At 37.0% G+C, this 20,874-nt stretch overlaps 1 protein-coding gene across 1 annotated transcript in view; it reads right to left on the bottom strand.

The window, feature by feature from the left end:
* The window catches only part of Hcs (holocarboxylase synthetase-like protein), a 307,518-nt gene that overhangs the window by 87,580 nt on the left and 199,064 nt on the right, over positions 1 to 20,874 (bottom strand). The gene's annotated exons all lie outside the window — the stretch shown is intronic.

The following is a 20,874-nucleotide window of genomic DNA, read 5'->3' as shown; positions in this document are numbered from 1 at the left end:
CATCTGAGCAAGCTTCTCGCTCGATAGAGAGACTATTTATAGACTACATCAGCCCCTTCCCGCGATCACGGACCGGCCATCATTTCATACTTGTGTGTGTTGAAGCATTCTCATGTTTTACATGGCTGTTTCCTACTCGTATGGCTAATGCTAGTACTACCATTTCTTGCTTGAAACAGATCTTTGCTTCATTTGGACCCTGTCGATTTTTGGTGAGTGATAATGCTGGAGCTTTTACATCTGTGCAATTCCATAATTTCTGTTTTGACCTATATATTTCATGTGAATACCACATCTTATTATTCAGGTCTAATTATGCAGAAAGAGTCAATCAAAATCTAAGATCTGCTCTTATTGCATACCATTCTTCTGACCACTCCAAGTGGGATTTTTCACTTAATTGGTATCATTTGCTTTCAATACTACTGTTCATGAAAGTCATAAGCAAACTCCTGCTTCATTGATGCTAGCATTCACCCCTAATTTTCCACTTTCTAATCTGTGGTCCATTAACGATCTTCTGCCTGATTCACAATTAAGTATTTATTTATTTTCCACCTAGTCGATACAATGATTGCTTAAGGCAATTTTTAATGGTCAAAAGTGGTACATGTTTCGTATTAAGGTCACTTCCTCTAAAGCATTACTTTGTCAATTTTATATATTTTTCATCTAAACAGTGTTATGTGGCTGAAGATGTTGATAATATACGAAACATGTACCACTTTTGACCATTAAAAATTGCCTTAAGCAATCATTGTATCGACTAGGTGGAAAATAAATAAATACTTAATTGTGAATCTATTGAAGTGCGATACGGACCATGAAGCTGATTTTATGTAATCTTCTGCCTGATGTCGCTAATCCAGAAACGATCCATGCTGCTCGGCACTGTGCACGTAAAAATTTGAAGGTTTTTTACACTAAAGTTCAACGTAACTATAATCATGGCCAAAGACCGCACAATCTGTCTGTGGGTGACCAGGTCTATGTAAAGACTCATCCCATTAGTAGTGCTGCAGACCATGTAATTAGTAAGTTATCCCCCAGATTTCGAGGTCCCTGCACAATTTTGAAATTTTTAACCCCTGTGTCATTGTTAGTCAGTGATCCTGAAAGAAAGAGGATCAGTCATGTGCATTTATTGCAAGTAAAGATTCCATAGTTATGAGATAATACTTTAGAAACTATTTTTGTTTTGGGGTAGTTATAAGGAATTAGTTGTAAGCAAATTCAAATTAATTGCTGCGCAGCAATTTTTGGGTTCTGTAGTTAATAATTTAGTTAAGAGTTACTTTAGTTGTAATGGGAATGGTCATTTATGATCATATTAGATATAATTTAGTATGTATTTTGGGTAGAATTAAGATCTTCATAACTAGGGATTGTAGTAAAACTTTTGGAATCAGGGTGAACTCCAGTAGAGTTTTTTGAGTTTCTTTTAACCATTTTCTAAATTTTATTTTGAAGTTATCTATAGTGCTTGCCTAAAGGGGGGGCTAAGGTATTCCCAAACCTGTGGGGGAACCTCCCAAATGAAAGTCGTGGAGACACCGGTTGGGTGCCTCCAAGCTCTTGTCCACCAGGGTGGCTTTAGCTTCTGAAATTCCCTGTCTGCTGCGGATGAATTTATGTTGCAGTGGCCGGAGGGGGATGCTATCCTCGTTTCTTCTGTCGTGCCTAGAGGAGAGGTGCGTTATGTCTAGGGCTCTGCCGTTCTGCATCGCAACCCAGTGACCAGATGTCCAGGTGACAACTACTGTTCCTGCCTGACAACTGGATGTGCCTAGTTAAGGGGCACCGTCCACATGGTGGTGACTATCGTCCCATACCAAAGATCCTGATAACTACGTATTTTCCGGATAGAAACTGACGTGCCCATTTGTGGTGCGCAATATCCACATACATTTTTGGACATGTCAATCAACAGCACAATCTTGTAACAAGATATTGTAATGACGCCAGTCGTGCTAGACTGCTCGGTTATGGAGGAACCATGTAACAACTTGTTGGTGAACCCAGTTTGAACTGATATAATATGGAAGGTGAAGACATAGGCCAAGTCGTCAGTCACATAATCAGCAAAAACTAGCGGTGTTGTCGTGTACATAAGGAAACAGACTCAAAACTCAATGCCTCAAGATATTCTTTTCTTATTTTGTTTTCCATGATGCTTTTTTATTTCCAGGGGACGTTTAAGTTTTTTTAAAGAAAATAATTCAGTGTTGGTGTTTGGTGGACACGAACAGAACATTTTAAATTTTTTGATCTCTTCACAGTATATATTTTATGCCCTTTCTCTTTCAGTGAACATTAAATTGAATAAGTGTTTTTAAAAATTGTGCAGAAACTAGACTGCTAATAAAGTGAATCAATTTTTTTAAATTTGGAGCGATGCTCCAAGTTAGGGAGGGGGGGGGGGGGGTATGTAGTGATTGTTTAGAAGTTAAAGACTAGGAAATTTTGTATCATGTATGTATTTATTGTTTGTATTTTATGTGTATGAATTTTGGAAATATTTAATTTTTTATGGCTTTAAGATGGGTTGTTGTGAAAAATTAAAGGTGTATTAATTAGGAAACACACTGTACCACACGCGCCAGATCAGGATGGGATATTTCCGGTTTCATCATATTACATTAATTTTGAAATTTCTGGATGCTACTCAATGTTCTTTATCAGATTTTATTCCTGGGCCCCTATTGGTCATTATAAAATTAATTGTGATTGGCGGACGAAGGAAAATACAGACGCTCATTGGTCGTTTTACTATTTCCTAATTTCCGGAGAAGAGCTCATGGGTAACGCCAAGCTTGGCTGAGCCGTCTTTTCTGTTTGACCAGTGCTGGGAAAGGTTGCCTTCTGCAGGTGACGGGTCTTCTTGGCCCCTCCAACAGGTAAGCACTTAGTTGTTTTTCATCTTTCAGGTTATCTTCAAATGTAGTGTTCCATTTAATTTTGTGTAAAATGACTTAGCCTTCCGCCAAGTCATATCAGATTTGTGTTAAGAGACAGTTCCCACTTCTTTGATTTTGTAAATTAAATATTCAACGCCTCTCGATGTAATCGTAAAGTGTAAATTTCCCCTTGGGACTGTCTCATTTATCCCGTTTCATCTTAGTGTATTCCCATTTAGGACGGGCACCCTTTCTCAGAAGTGTTTTTGAGGGGGTCGCCTCCTAAAGGTGCCCTGCACTAGGATAAATATTTTAAAAGTTGTTCTCCTTTTTTTTCTTCTTTTTTTAATTTTTTTACATGTACATACTTATGACTGTATAATGTTACTTTCCTTTTTATTTCATCCAGTATTATGTGATTTAAATGTTTTGCCATGAACAGTGGAATGTAGTGTGAGATGTGCAGACCTAAAGGTTAAATAACCTAAATTCTACCCTCGGGGTAAATTGTAATTATTTTTGTAATCATTTTCAATTTTTAAAGGTATTTTGTTGATTATTTGCGCTCTAATTTGAATATAAATTGTTAAGGAAATTTATGAAATTTTAAAATCACCTTTGATTTCGCTTCTTCAGCATTGCCAATACCTTTCACCACCTGGATATAGTTCCCATCCTCTTCCCATCTATCCTTTTTTCAGCCGTCATATTGGTTAATCTGTTTGCTATTGTTTTCTGTGCTTAATGTTTGTATGGTTTCAATTTCATACATATTATTATCATGTCTCTTTGCGTTAATTGGTGTTGGTGTGTAACAAGGTGGTTGCACAATGGAAGCAAATATTATTATTATTATTATTATGACTTGTAGCCGTTTATATACCGGAACGGTTACAGAAAATATTTATATAGGTTTGGACCAGAGTATTAACGGAAACAAAATTTGAATGACGTACAAGAGAACAAAAATATGTTATATCAACAGACACCATCGCTTTTATCATCACGGAAAATTAATAATTTGAAGTCTCCTCCTCTAAATCAAACATCCCACTCTCCCGCTCCAACTATAGGCCGAGCTATTTTCCCTTCCCCCACTAATAGCAATGTTCCCCCCATACCACCCCTAGCCAAGTTCCACTGGGCAAAAGAAAACACAGTAGTGTGGTGTGAAGCAAGTCAGAGTGAGGCTCAGTCGTGCACCAGCTATAGGGAAATTCACCAAATTTGATGGTAAGCTTTTACGTCACGCATTCGTGACGGAATCCTTTTTTTAAATTTCCGAGGGTTTTAAACCCATTAATTTTTAATCTCTTTCTTTCCAGACCTCGTCTTTTTTAAAAGGAAATTCATAAAATTTAAGCCATGAATATGGTGGTCATCCAGCGCTGATCTTTGCCATACGACAGACATCTCAAAAGGCTTCAGATTTCTTCTACCAGAATAGCATAATTTTGAAAGAAATTTCCATACGGGTTAAAGTTTTTAAATGTTCTGATGTGGATTTGATCCCAATCCTATTCCAAGGCCAGAATTTCAATCTCCCTCAGTCAACACATTGAAACTATCAGATACCAACACTGCTTGTAACATTTTCCAGTAAGGTTGTTCAAATTTAACACTGAAGAAAGATTATTTGCCAGAAGGGTTAAACTACTTTATTAAATAACGTGTATATTTTGTCTTCAGTGTTTCCTCAACTGTTCATAAAGGACATAGTTTCTTCCGTTTTAAATTACTAGACAGCAACAATGAACATTGTATTCTGTTATGAGACGTTATGGCTGGCATGTCATATTTCAAGTTACATTTCAAATTTTAACATTGAAGATAACAAAAGTTTTTGCAAGAAGTGAGGACAATTTTGTGTAAATAATGTGTATATTTTACTTTAGTGTATTAACAAATGGTTCTTCCATTTTTTCATTTTCTGAACAATGAGTTTTGTAATCTACCATGTGATTTTATGGCTGAAGAAGTCTCAAAAAGAGACAAAATATGTCCCAAAGTATGTTTAATATGTTTTTATATTAAATAGTTTTCACTTGTAAAGTGATGTGTATTGATTGGGTGGACCATGAACCTAACACTGTTTCTTAATCTTATCAAGGGAGATGTGCAGAATATCAGAAAAAGCATCCTCCATGCGGTAGAAGATAGATTAACTCAAAGAGGATCTATCGCCAGGCATCTAACCTCCTCAAACCTAACCGGCAATACAGGACACCTAGACCAGAAGATGATTACAGAGAGCCTTCTGGAATTCCACAGGCGACTGGTAAAGAACCCGACTAGCTTCATCGAGAGATCGGTCAGTCTACTACGAAGGACTAATCTATCGGAGGACATCTTCGTTAAACTCATCACACCGCGGTTAAACGGGAAAGCCACTACTAAGTGAAATAACTTGAAGGGTTTAAATTTAAACTGGACAGACTTCAAGAGGGAACTCCTGGCTAGGTTTAATTCTGAAGGGGTGAAGAGCTCTGTTAACAGGAAGCTACTGACCGAGGCACACCCCACCAGCATGAGAGCTAGTGCGTTCTTCCTCCAGAAGTACCAGCTCTTCAAGCGGTTGCACCCGGAAGGATGCGAGAACGAGATCTTACCAGACATCACAGAGCTACTCCACGAGAAGATTCGACCTCTAGTGAATGTATCACAACCGAGATCCTTTGATGATCTACATAGAATCATCGCCCAGTTGGAGGAGGAACACAAGAGCAAAGCTGCGGAAGAGAATAGCCCGGTTAGGAAGTGCTACCAGTGTGGAAGAACGGGACACCTGAAGAACAAGTGTCCAACCTTCACATCGGAAAAAATAGGTCCGGCCCATTCTGGATTGAGGGGAGATGGGACCGGGAACAGGAATGCGCCTCAAAACATGACAGACAAGCAACCCTGGTCAAGTAGGAGAGGGATTGGTCAAATCGTGAGCAAAACAGGCCAACCCCGCCCAGGTATCATCTTGAGGATAGGCAACGATAATTTTTCAACCATACTCGACAGCCAAGCAAGCCGTTCATTTGTCAATGGGACTGTTGCCAGATTACTACCACCTATGAAGTCTCACCATCTCGGAAGGGTAGTGGGTGCAGAGGACAGGATAACCTTTTCCATTCAAGGACAGACTAACCTAAATGCATGGACCTGCCTATTGTAATTGACATTGCAGTGATTCAGAACCTAATACCTGACATCATATTACGTCAAGACTTTCTGGTGGAATACAATGTGATCCTAGACTATGCAGCTCAGGAAGTCTTTTTGGGAAAAGACAGATGTCTGAGGGTCACCTGACACGATGGAAATCTTCGGACTCGCAAGGATGTGGAAGTCAATGTAGACCTGGGAGATATCCAGTTAACGCATCTTCAACCAAGTGAAAAAGAGGAGCTGAGACGCACCTTAAAGAACTTTCCGTAAGTCATCACCAATAACATAGGATGCACTACCACTGTAACGCACACCACTGAATGCAGCACTTCCTCACCCATCAAGCTACGTCCATATCCAATCAACCCGGATAAGCACAACTTCGTAATTCATAAGATTCAAGAGATGGAAGGGCAAGGTCTCATCCAACCCTCTACATCCTGTTGGGCTTCACCTATCATCCTACCAAAAAAGAAGAACGGGGAGCATTGACTGCGTGTGTCGACTTCCGCAATCTGAACGAGAAGACCGTTAGTGACGCCTACACCATGCCTGACATGAAAGACTCGCTGAAACAAGTAAGTGGGTCTAGGATTTTCAGCACGCTGGATCTCAACTCCGGATACTGGCACGTGGAGGTCGAGGAAAGTTCTAGACCACTGACCGCCTTCTTAGTAACTGCCGGAACAGACAGATCTACCTAGTATGAATTGAACAAATAATCTTAAGATTCCTCACAAAGGCCAAGCAACACATCAATGGGAATGATATTCATACAAGAGTATATTAAGTGTCTAGGAGGTTCCTTCTCAATTAAGCAGTAGCCTAAAACTAAGAAACAGCCTAAGATTGTACTCTTTACAATTCCTTGTCATTACATAAGACCCGAAGTCAAGACGCTTACAGTTTCATTCACAACAACGATCTTGACCAATCTCCATACAGCAATCGGATTCATAAGATTCAAGAGATGGAAGGGCAAGGTCTCATCCAACCCTCTACATCCTGTTGGGCTTCACCTATCATCCTACCAAAAAAGAAGAACGGGGAGCATTCAACATTAATTACGTCAACAACATGAAAATGATACATGTGGGTCAAATAAGCCCCAGTATGTATATCCGCTTTTCCCAAGACTTATGTTAGAGGAAGAAGATCCATTTTAGTATTGGACATATTTTAAAGATAGAATAGGACCGACAAGTTTTAACTGTGTAAAAACACCATTAATTTAATTTTATATTTTCATTCACAACAATCTTGACCAGCCTACACATAACAATCGGTTCTAAATCTCCACTTGTGATTGACAACACATTCCGACATTAGTTACATCAAGAAAATGATACAGATGGGTCAAATGAACACCGGAATGAATATCCTCTTTACCCAAGACTTATGTTAAAGGAAGAAGATCCATTTTAGTTTTGGACATATTTTTAAGTTAGATAGAATAGGACTGACAAGTTTTTGTGTTAAAACACCATTAATTCATGTTACTCACATTTACGTTTGATTTGTTCACATATTTTAAATTATGATCCTGGCATGTTAGTCTTAAGAGATAATTAACATTGATATATTACACTATATATGGTCAAAAATGTTCCAAACCTTGACCTAAAGGTTGTCTACAGGTTGAAGATGCCCAAATAATGGGTGAAACATGTACCTGATAAGTGTACATAAATTCATGTAGGTTCAAACCACATTAAACATGGAAAGTATCGAATAGGTGGTTTTATTAAATTATCCTTGAGATTTTATGCCTATTAGTTTGTTTTAATATTTTCTGAAAGTCCGTGTTAGTATCTGTGCAGTGCTTTGTGTGCAATCAACTAGTTTTCTATTATTTTGAGAAAATGTCGTACTGTTTCGTTCCTGAATGTGAATGGGGTTATGGAACGAAGCGTGATGGTAGATGATATTTTACTCCGCCAAAGGGAAATAATCTGTTTGCGAAGTGGGCTAGAGTTATTCCGCGGAAAGATAAGCAATTGTCGGCCAAAAGCAGAATATGTGAGCTGCATTTTTCAGCAGATTTAATTATAAAGGCGGACTGTTTTGTTGTTAATGGTGAAAACATTAAACTTCCTCGTGTGAGGTGAAAAATAAAACCAGGAGCGGTGCCTCATATATTTTCAAATTTACCTAAATACCTATCCACTGAGGTAAAATCACAAAAGGCACCCAGTAGCAAAAGGAGTGAGGACAGTATCAAGAGGATAAGGAATGAGAATTACAAAGTGAGTGAATGAATGTTAATAATGTTATTTGCTTTACGTCCCACTAACTACTTTTTAAGGTCTTCGGAGACGCCGAGGTGCCAGAATTTAGTCCTGCAGGAGTTCTTTAACATGCCAGTAAATCTACCGACACAGGGCTGTCGTATTTGAGCACCTTCAAATACCGTCGGACTGAGCCAGGATCGAACCTGCCAAGTTGGGGTTAGAAGGCCAGCGCCTTAACCGTCTGAGCCACTCAGCCTGGCCAAAGTGAGTGAAATAGTGATGACAACAGTAGGTGGTGAACTTCAAGTTCAAGGTCAGCCTAGTTGTAGTCAAATTCAGGGTCAGTCTAGTTCTCTTACCGATGCCGTAAAGATAATATTATCTCTCAGAAAGTAACTAAAGAATGCAACTCATAATTTAATGCAAGCTAAATGCAGTCTTTCCTCAACCAAAGCTAGGATTAATTTCCTACAGGGGCAGATTAAGAACACCAAATTTCAATTTATAGATTGTCAATTTCTTAGTAAGAAGCAGAAAATTATTACACTGTATGAAAGAAATGTCAAGTAAAATCTCCCAATGATATGAGGTCAGTAGTGATTTTCTCTTCGAGGGTTTATTACTTAGAATATCATCACCTAGAGGATAGGATATAGGCATAATTTGTTACCTATCTCCCCACAAAGCCATCTGAGGAAACTCTGCAGAGGACTTAAACGTCCCTATGGTGTAAATCCTCATTGCTTAACCCATTCCAGTCTGGGCCTTAATATCCCTAACAAACGTTCTGGACTGGGCATTTTTAAGGATGTTCAAAACATTACCTCTCTGTACTTGTAGGAGATATTTGCATGATTCTTAAAATAATAATAATAATAATAATAATAATAATAATAATAATAATAATAATAATAATAATTACAATAATGAAAATGGGAGCTCTTATGAAATTTTATTTTAGTTGATAAATTTTGTCAAAAGTTACTCAAATGTAATATTATTGTTCCATTTACTACAAAAGACTTCTGAGAAAGAGAAAATACAGTCTTCTAAACAGACAACTTTAGTAATATGTAGACAATCTTACGTATTCACGCAAGTATGAAATACGCGGGAACATGCGCTAGGCCGTAAAACGAACTCCAATATAATGAAATATAAGAAGTTATTTCGAATTCATATGTCAATAATATGTTAATTTGCACATAAACTTATAATATATCATAATATATCGAAAACATCACTTTCATCAAGCGCATGTTTGCCGCGAGAAGCCATATCTTAGAGCTCACTGAGTGACATCTACTGATGCATGCTGATCGAAAATATCATAAATTCTCTGACTTAGACATATAATACTGCCATTTGCTTAAATACTCTTGTAACTAATACTTGAAGAAACACGATGTAAACACCAGAATGCGTGCATAGCTCGTTCTCGATTTTTAGTGAATTGTCAAACCTTACTACGGGCTATGCCCGCAGCGCGGCCTGAACGTAATTTCGGCCGCTGCGAGTTAGACCAGAAAGAGTTAAGTGCTATTTCAGATTATTTTCAGGATGAAATGAACGAGAATAAACAGTATGGGATAGTTATATTTGATGAGGTTAAACTAAGAGAAGAGATTCAATTTAATGTGGGGCGATATATTTTTACGGGTGTCTTGACTAAATTGAGGCGATTTCAGTTGTGCCATCAGAAGCTCGCTGTTGTATTGAACATACTTCGGACATTATTCCAAAACTGGTCTCCCACTATAGTGCCGATTCTTCTTCAGACCGGGAGAAATCCGCAGAGAAATGCAAGCTCGACAATCTGCTAAGTCTACTCATAAACTATCGAAAGTGGCTTTAAACTAGTTTTGGTGAGTAATTTACTTCATTTAATTTATTTGAGAAAAGTGTCAGTGTTGTTTACAGTCTGGTGTATGTTTAATTTGCTCTGTTAAAAAAGGATTCTTTAAGTATGTAAAGCACAATATTGCTTTCGCTTTTCGTAATGTTTCATTTTATTTCGTGTGTTCTCGTATTAAAGTTCAAAGATATTTCTTCGTGCGGACTGATAATATTATTTATAACTCTCTGACAGTGTTATTCATGTGCTGTGTTTGATTATTTGCGTATCAATGTAATTTCCATTAAATCAGCCGACTGTGTAGCGTCGGTGTTAGGCTCCACTAGCGCCGATCTGCGGGAGAGCACTTGAACTCGGTGAGTGATCTCACTTGGTATTCTATTCGTCATGGTAATTGTCTAATATGACTTGGAATATATATATATATATATATATTTATTGAACGAATCAACGACTTCCCGCAATTACGGGTTGCCACAATGGACAAAGTAAAGCATATCAGGATAGAGAAAGTTTTTATCACATAGAAATATAGTGATAATACGGATTTCTTAGATTATGGAGGTCCGAACAGGTGATATTTCAGGATTTGTACAGATCCACGTATGGTGGTGGTAACTATTCTTTCAATGCTGTTCATAGGCAGGTCGAACTTTTTCCAGAATTCTACGAACAAGGCAGGTATTGTGCCACGAGCACCAATCATTAGGCCGATAATCTTTACTTCATTCAGCTGGTATTTATTTTTGTAGAACGGAATGGTGGGCGCATAGATGTTCTGCTTTTCAAGATGAACTTCAGTAGACTGGCCTACATGGTGCTCAAATCGGATGGTAAATAATGCAAATATTGATTATTATTATTATTATTATTATTATTATTATTATTATTATTATTATTATTATTATTATTATTATTATTATTATTATTACTTATGGGGTATGGCTATGAAGTGTTTACATCCATTTAGTATTAATTTATGAAGCAAGCATGTGTTGTAGAAATTCAGTGCAAGACAAGTAAAGATTTGGATGTTTTACATTCATCACAATCACATGTCTTGTATAAGTTCTCAGTTTTCTTCCAATCTGAAGAATGCACTTCACAGAAGACCAGGTAAAATACTTAAATACTAGCACTTGAAGAATCTTCTAGAATTCAGTTCAGCTGAAACAAGTGTGAAGAGAATCATGTTGATGGGAAAGTGTTGAGATGTTCATTTGTTTCCAATATGGATCATTGAAAAAGTTGAAAGAGCAAAAGCAAAGAAATAGAATAGAGCTGAGTTGTAGATGGGAGGTGTAGTGTAGCCCAAGGTGGGGCTGAGGGATGTGGAATGGTGGGTGATTACTGGAGGGAATTTAGAGAAAAATAAAAAAGGGGGTCTAGGGTAATTAATTTCTTTTTATTGAAAATAGGAATTAATAGATCAAATAAAGGGTCTGGTTTTTCGCATAACTCATTAAAGTTGAAATTGGGACTAAAGAATTGATCCGGGTGGATGGATCAGGCAGAGATTTTTAGATCTTGATCAATATTTGTGAATTTATGGTCTGAGTCCATCGTATGTTTTCCCATAGCTGAAAATCAATTATACATACATGAATTTACATATTCTAAGTACCTCCCGTCAAAGTTTCTACCGTTTTGGCCGGTATAGATGGACGGACAGCTGCTACATTAAGCATATAAACTCTTGCTTTATAGAATTTATTATTGTAATTTGCTCAGTTTGTGTTGTGTAGAATTGATGCGTTACTATTATCTGTTTTAAAATATATTTTTATATCATGTTTTTTTTTTTTTGATATGTTAGAAATTTGGTGTGTATCTGTGGATTATTAAAAGTGAAAGTGGAAAATAAGGTTTGGTTAGTTTTTTTCTTCTTTAGTGAGGGTAGTGGAAAGTCGATGCCTGACTCTATTTATTATTCCTTCAATGAAATGATTATTATATCCGTTGGCCTTGGCTATGTTTCTGATGGTGTTTAATTCAAGTATAAGATATATTTTTAACATTGGGATATTGAATGCACGATGAAGCATGCTGTAGTATGCAGCACGTTTGAGGACTTGTGGATGTAAAGAGTCTTGATGAATGATATTTGTGGTGTGTATAGGTTTTCTATAAATTTTGTAGCTAAGGGAATTGTGGTGTCTTGAGATTGTTAAGTCTAAAAAATAATTTTATATTCAGTTTCTGATTCTAGAGTGAATTTGATGTATGAATCAAGTGTGTTTAAGTTTGAAAGGGTGGCATTAGCGTCGACTAAGTTCTCATCCATTATAACTATAGTATCGTCTATGTATCTGGCCCAAAATTGAATGTTGTTGAAAATACAGTAGAAGTCCATTATAGCGAGACTTCATAACGGCGAAAAATTTACTAGCTATAACGGATTGTCGTTATATCCGATTTTTGCATAAAAGTCGGAAAACCCTTCATGCACTTTAAAATCGGTATGAAACGGCAATCAGTTTGTTCAAAAACTTGCGTTTCCGCAGATGATATCCACACTACGGCTTACTTGTTTGTTATTTTTCGTAATCCGATACTACGTAAAAGTGTATGTTTAATTTCATTCTGAAAAAAATATAGTTCCGTATTTCTCCGAATCCAAGATGAACCCCACTTTTTCCTTCAAAAAATTTCAATCAGGCTCAAAAAGAAGTTTGTAAAATCATACAGGCCTACGCATTTTTAGACTATTTTTAGACGCCAAACATTTACTTTCGTCACGCCGTATTTCATTTTTTATGCAGCTGCACAATTATTCTTTATTTCCGCGGGTTAATTTAGTCAGCCTTAATTTTTAACGAGTTAACAACCGTTATCGGACACGTTATTTACGCGTTTATTACGAAAATACGCTCTCTTTCATTTCGAATTTTCTTTACGGAACAGCTGTCGACGGATATTATTAATCGACTCCGACATCGCCTTCGAATGTCGACGAGAGAAATCGCTAGTGCACATAGCGAGGAAACGATGCCGAAGGTAATCGATCGCATGCAATATCATCGCTGGGGTGCATAAATATTGGTAACGGAAAAAATCACGCGCGCTTAATCGCTCGTAATAACGGATGCGCCAGTGATAGGGTTCTCGCTGTAACCGAAGGACGATACACAATTTAATATAGGAATTTTGAAGGGACCGAAAAAAGTCGTCGCTATAACGAAGTTCTCGTTATATGCCATACTCGCTATAGCGGACGTCTACTGTATTACTGTTAAAAATTCTGGTATGTTCTAAATTATCAAGGTAGATTTCTGCTAAGATACCTGAGGCCGGTGACCCCATTGCTAGACCATTTTTTTTTTTGGTATATAGTGTTGTTAAAACTAAAATAATTGTTATTTGAAACAAATTTTCAAATAGAAGTAAATTCAAGATTTTCAAGTTTACTTAATTTTCAGATTCTGTTGTATAATGGAACAAACTTCAGATATAGGGATACATTTAATATCCCAATGTAAAAAAAAAAAAAAAAAACTTATACATGAATTAAACACCATCAGAAACATAGCCAAGACCAACGGATATAACAAACATTTCAGAAAAGGAATATGAAATAAAGTCAGACATCAACTTTACACTACCCTCACTAAAGAAGAAAAAACTAACGAAAAATTTTCCACTAATCCACAGATACACCAGATTTCTGACATTTTCAAACAACATGTAATAAAAATAACTTTCAAAGCAGACAATAAAAATGCATCAATTCTACACAATGATGAGGTGTTTATATGCTTAAATGAAGTAGCGGTACATTCACCTATATCTAGAGCCCTGCACAGATGCAGATATCCGTGAAGTTAGTGTATTTGCAGATGAAATCTGTGTGGCAGTGTGAACAATTTTGCTGATAATTTCTAAACAATGAAATTTATTAACTTTCACTCAGGTATACTCTTATTTTTGCTTGTGGTTAGGCGATCCTTGACTGTGGTATGGGAGAATGGTGATACAGTAGAAGTCCGCTATAGCGAGAATGGCATATAACGAAAACCCCGTTATAACGACAGTTTTTGTCTGTCCCTTCAAAATCCCTATATTAAACTGTGTATGTATTACCCTTCGGTTACAGCAAGAGCCCTATCACTGACGCATCTGTTATTACGAGCGATTTTTTCCGTTACCGATATTTGTGAGCGACTGCATGCGATCGATCACCTTCGGTATCGTTTTTACACTATGTCCACTAGCAAGTTCTCTCGTCAACATTCGAAGGTGATGTCAGGGTCGATTAGTATTACCCGTCAACTGCTGTTCCGTGAAGAAAATTCAAAATGAAAGAGAACTTTTTGCATAATAAATGCGTAAATAACAGGTCCGATAACAGTTGTTAATTCATTAAAAATAAAGGTTGAGTAAACGATCACTGAATTTTAATGCTAAATACTGCAATTAAGTAAGGATGGAATACACCTCAAGATATGGCAGCGTGCAACATTGATTTCAGAGATTAGTTTATATTTTCTCGCGTCTGTTAAACGGAAAGTCTATTATCATGTAAATTTATAGCGAGAAGGGTGATGCTGTTTGAATAAGAAAACTTAAATGTTTGCCAAAAAAATGTGATTGATCATCTTCAGTACGGTATAGTTCTCTCGTTTCTCGCTATGTGGATTTGCAAGCTCTCTCGTCGACATTTGAAGGCAATGTTGGAGTCGATTAGTAATACCCGTCGACTGCTGTCCTAAAGAAAATTCAAAATGAAAGAGGATAACATGTTTTCGTAATAAACACGTAAATAACGTGGCCGATAGCAGTAGTTAACTCATTAAAAATAAAGGCTGAAGTAAACGATCTCTTCATTTCCAATGTTATATACTGAAATTGAGAAAGAATGTGATACACCTCACGATATGGCAGAGTACATCACTGATTTCAGAGGATAGTTATTTTCTCACGCCTAGTTACATTTCAGAAAGGCTATTCCCATGTAATTTTTAGCGAAGACCTTATCATTTCTCTACATGCATTTGAAATATGTTTTCATGATACATATACGGTTAGGTTAGGTGATGCCGTTTGAAGAAGAAAACTGAAATGTTTGCCACAGAAGCTGCTGGAGTGATAATGTATTTCTCCAAATCCAAGACAACAATTTTTTCTCAGAATCTTTAGTGAAAAATCAAGGGTCATCTTTCATTTGTGGCCTAACACTAATGAACACCACAGGCAACTACCGCAGTAATCACACTGCTTCTTTTCACCCCCGCGCATGCTTGCACACAAAACTCATTGATAATAAGCAACCATCTCTTTATTATACATCGTCAGCTGCGACAATCGGTTCTACAGTCCCCATGTGTACTGTCATGGTATCTAGGAAATAATGAAGAGGGAATAACATTCTCTTAGCCTATACACAATCGTTTCTCAAATCTGCAGAATGGTATAAAAAAATGCGAGCCTTTGAATTCTTAGAAAGGCCACTGCTACTCAGTAGCAGAGTTATAACGTGTCTACTGTACCTGAAGCTTAGTAAAATTAAGTTTTAAAGATAGCAGGAATATTTTCATGACGGATCGTCGTATTGTAAAGATACATGGATCAGATATTGCCGGCAAATTTGCAATGGGTTCTCGTCGATATGATACCAATTTTGAGTTAATGGTTATTAAACACTCGGAAATATATAATAATTGTGCAGAAGCAAGAAAATACAGCATAAGCCTAACTAAAGCCAATATTTGGCATTAGCGTGAAGACAAAGACAGCTTAAAAATGCATACTGTACAAAAAAATACATTCATTGGTCCACAATATGGATGCTTTAAAGAAGTCGAAGATGAAATTGTGAGGTATGTGCACAAAATACGCAAGGGCGGAATTACCATACCACGGTGCAATGAACGTGTTCGTTGACCTCCAACATCCATGATTAGACCTATACATCGCTAGCCATTGAAGTTGGCCAAACCCGGATAGTGAGACGTGCGTGTAGCGGCAGCCAGTTATATCTGACGCTGAGTGAAAGTAACAGTTTTATAGTAAGCAAGAATATTTTCCTGATGGATCGTCTTATTGTAGAGATGATGTAGATGTTGATTCCCATAGGGGACCTGATAAATTTGTTCTGAATGAGTAAATTTATAATACCAATATAGTTGGTCCATTATTGGACATCATAAATTTTCCACAGCTAACTCATTCCTGGTTGCCAGCATTTCGCCCCAGTGTGCTAAGTTGGGCTCATCAGTTGGTAAATAGCACAACAGACTTCTTCTGTATATGAAGAGTCTCGAGACCATAAAGCCGTAAATCTGACCATACCCTAACTGGCTCCTGCCCACAATAAATGGAAGGAACAAAGTTAAATACATTGGTAATTGTCGCAAGAGAAAATTCCTCATAAACCTGTGGTTGTGGGGGTGGGGGGCGTCTGGTGCCAGGTATCAGGCCAATTGTATTCTGTTAACAGATCTATCCATTTCAATAGTTTGGGTGTAAATGTACTGTAGTTAAAAATTCACAATATCGGCGGATAACTAATTGCGGATGCGGATCACCATTTGCTGATGGGGATGCGGATGAAGGAAGTGCAGATGCGAATAAAATTTTGTATATCCGCGCAGGGCTCTACCTACATCGGCCAAACAACTTTGACGCGAGGTACTTAGAACATGTAAATTCATGTAAATATAATAGATTTTCAGCTATGCAAAAATATATGATGGACTCAAACCATAAATTCACGAATATTGATAAAGATCTAAAAATATTTAAAATGGTTAATTAGGGCTCTCTGCTCAATAGCTTTGAAAATTGTTTCAACCACTTGAATCAATTCTTTAATTCCAATTTCAACTTTAATGAGATATCAGAAAAAACAAATCTTTACTAGATCTATTAATTCCTATTTTTAATAAAAATAAATTAAGTACTCTAAATCCCCTTTTTTTTATTTTTCTCTAAATTCCCTCCAGCAATCACCTACCATTCCACATCGCTCAGCCCCACCTTAGGCTACACAATACCTCCCATCTACAACTCAGCACTATTCTATTTCTTTGATTTTGCTCTTTCAACTTTTTCAATGATCCATATTGGAAACAAATGAACATCTCAACACTTTCCTATCAACATCATACAAACGCTAGTGCTTCCCGTCCTCGACTACTGTGACGTCATTCTGGTAGACACAACAAAAGAGCAGACTTCGAAACTTCAGCGAGCGCTTAATTGTTGCCTTAGATTTATATACAGTCTGAGTTTTGATACTCGTCACCCCATACTATCACACTATTTCGTGGCTGAAACCTGACAAACGACGAATGTATCACATACTGATACAGATATACAGACTGCTCTCTGAAGACAGACCACTATACATTTCATCCCAGCTTAAGTATTTGTCCTCCTTTCACAGCAGTAATACCCACTCTGGTTCCTCCCTTTCTATTCCTGTTCACCGCTCCTCTATGTACAACAATTCCTTTGTTGTGGCGGGTTCTAGACTTTGGAATTCCCTGCCTGTCAGTGTCAGAAATTCCACCTCATTACTTAAATTTAAGACTGCTTGCCGAGACTACCTGCTGAATGCAGCTGACTAACTTGTATGACTGGAATGAATGAATGAATGATCGAATGAATGTGAGTTAGAAACGTGTAATGTATTTTTGTGTAGGTTATTATTTACTATATAATATGTACTCAAACTCTGCTCTCAATGATGTATCACTACAGTGGTTAAGTGTAAGAGAGGGCCAAGAGCCCTAACTTCACCACCTACAAAGAAAGAAAGAAAGAAAGAAAGAAAGAAAGAAAAATAAATAAATAAATAAATAAATAAATAAATAAATAAATATATAAATAAATAAATAAATAAATAAATAAATAAATAAATAAATAAATAAATAAATAAATAAATAAATAAATAAATAAATAAATCATTCTGTTCACACCTGTTTCAGCTGAACTGAATTCTAGAAGATTCTTCAAGTGCTATTATTTTAAGGGTTTCACCTAGTCTTCTGTGAAGTGCATTCCTCCAATTGGAAGTTCTACATAAGCCATGTGATTGTGATGAGTGTAAAACATCCATATCTTTACTTATCTTGCATTGAATTTCAACAACACACACTTGCTTCATAAATTTTTTCTATAATTCATGTCTTGCCTTATCTTTTATTGATTTTGACTGATGATGGTCTCTAGCAAAACCAAAACTAGTTTCATCAAATATATGTAACTTTTTTCAGGTTACAATAAATAGTATTGAATAGATGGAAACCTTTAGCTTTTGTTTTACATTTTTTTAAATGCTATTTATTTGGGGCGTCGACCTAAAAAGACTTTTTGCCCCTACTTTGTACCATATGTTATGAAACTGTGTGTATTTGGCAATTGCAGAAGTATAAAATGTTTAATGTGAGGAAAGGGACATTAAGGATGACACAAACACCCAGTCCCCAGGCCAGGGATATTAATCATGTACAATAAAAAAATCCTGACTCGGTCAGGAATCGAACCTGGGGCCACCGGGAGACAGGCGGATGCGTTGAACCCTTCGCCGCGGGGCCGGACTTGTTTTACATAATATTGCTCTTCAATATGGAAGATATTACCTATGATATGCTTCCTGATGGTCAATTGAACCCACATCCTTCTAGGTGAACAAAGCACGCCTTTACCATCTCAGCCAGACAGTCTCTGTTGCTCAGCTATATTACCTCTTAAAACAATAATTACTACTACCACTAATGTGTCATCTGCTTCTGTACCCTATGGACACTAATGAATGTCTGGATCCACATCTGGTAGCTCCAGCATTTATATCTGATGCCACTTGAACCAGTGCGGGCTGTCAGTTGCCTTCAACCACATGCCGCTGGTCTCAGACATTCAGCACCCACGTCTATGATGAATGGTAAAGTTTTCCACAAGTTTTATTGGTACACATAACACTGTGTATCACAAAATACAAAATACAGAATATTGAATATCTATACAACTTCAGAAATAGGATGTCCCTTTCTTTGGACACTCACTATGATGCAACATTCAAACTCCATGTTAATACTGTCTTGCTATTAGCAGCCTAGCCTATGTGCAATGTCAATACACGAAGTCCAATCAAGACACTTATATGCATTCACCAACTATCAAATGACATACAATATACCAGTCCAAGCACCACGGTGATGGATTGTACTCCTATCGCATGCCTTCTGTCCTATAAAGCATAGCAATATACAGGATGACCCAAAAGTGTGTTAACATTTGACGAAGCAATCAATACTTCAAGGAACATTGGAGGTAGAATGGTAATAACTGACATATATGACTGACATGATATAGGTTTTGACACCAAAATAAAGTACACAAAATGACCAACATATGGCACTGGACAGTAACACGTCAGGTACAAATTGCCACACATGCTTGAAATGATATAGAGTTTTACTGACACCAATAATGAGTATACAAAGAGGCCAACAGATGGCGCTGGACAGCAACATGTCGGTGATGCTGCATGAGACCCATGTACGGTATAAAAGGAGCTATTAAATTAATGTTGTAATGGTCCACCTTTCAATACTATAATATGCAATATTCTAAATTACAATTAATTAGGGACTAGTTTTAGCTGGGGCTGGCCATCTTCAGCCTTAATGTAAAACATCTAATAACTAAACAAATGTACATGCACACAATTGACATAAAACAAATGAAACAAATATATACAAATTGACATTAAAAATTGGGATGATATTATGAGTAAATTTGAAAATAACTAGGTTCTAAATTCTTGCATCTTAAGTATGCTCATTATCGAGACTCTTTCATGTATTAATATTCACAGAACTGTTAGTTCTAACACTGCTAATGTAGATCCCGTACTTCATCACCAAATCTGTTTGAGTGGTGTTAGCCGTATGCAAATCATTGGATGCCACTGTAAATAACCACCAGCTGACGGAGAACTGCAAGATGTTGTTTCAACATCAATCAAAGTAATAAAATGAGATGCTCTCATGGTGCTTGTTAAATCATGCTGAAATGTTGTTGGACATTATCAGGACGGCACATGAAGATGTGGATAAAACAGATACATTGTGTCTGTAAAAAAATTTGCAATTCATTGTGGTGCCCATGAAGTTAACCTGAATAAATGAGATAAATTTAAGTAATGAATTGAATGAGAGAGTGTGTTAGTTAGATGGCATAGGTTATATGAGACTTATCTCTCAATACGGCATGTGATGTGTGGCCTATTGTTGTGTGTGCTTCAGAGTAACTGTTGTGAGATTCAAATGAAAAGGAAGGGGCAGGCAAGGAGGGAGAGGCGGGGCAGGGGAGAGGGTGGGGCAAGGCGTGAGGTCATTGGGGAGAGGGCAGGGGAAAGGGGGGAATTAAGGCAGGGCTGAAGGATGTGGAAAAAAGGATGGCTGCTGAGGAAAGGTGCTGTGAATATTATGAAAAATTGAATTATGATTTGTCGGTATGACATTTCTGAAAACGGGAATTAGAAGGTCAAAAAGGATATTTGGCTTTTCTGAAATTTCATTAAGATCATGATTTGGGTTGAAATATTGATCTACATGTATGTAGCAGCTTTCAGTAATGTTAATAATATTAATACATGACAGAGTCTCGATGATGAGCATATTCAAGATGCAAGAATTCAGAACCTAGTTATTTTCATATTTATTCATAATTTCATCCCAGTTTTTAATGTCAATTTGTATATATTTGTTTCATTTGTTTTATGTCAATT

Source organism: Anabrus simplex, chromosome 3, assembly GCF_040414725.1.
Source record: "Anabrus simplex isolate iqAnaSimp1 chromosome 3, ASM4041472v1, whole genome shotgun sequence".
NCBI classification, from domain to species: Eukaryota; Metazoa; Arthropoda; class Insecta; order Orthoptera; family Tettigoniidae; genus Anabrus; species Anabrus simplex.
The sequence above is the reverse complement of the archived record's forward strand: the minus strand, read 5'-3'. Positions and strand labels throughout refer to the sequence as shown.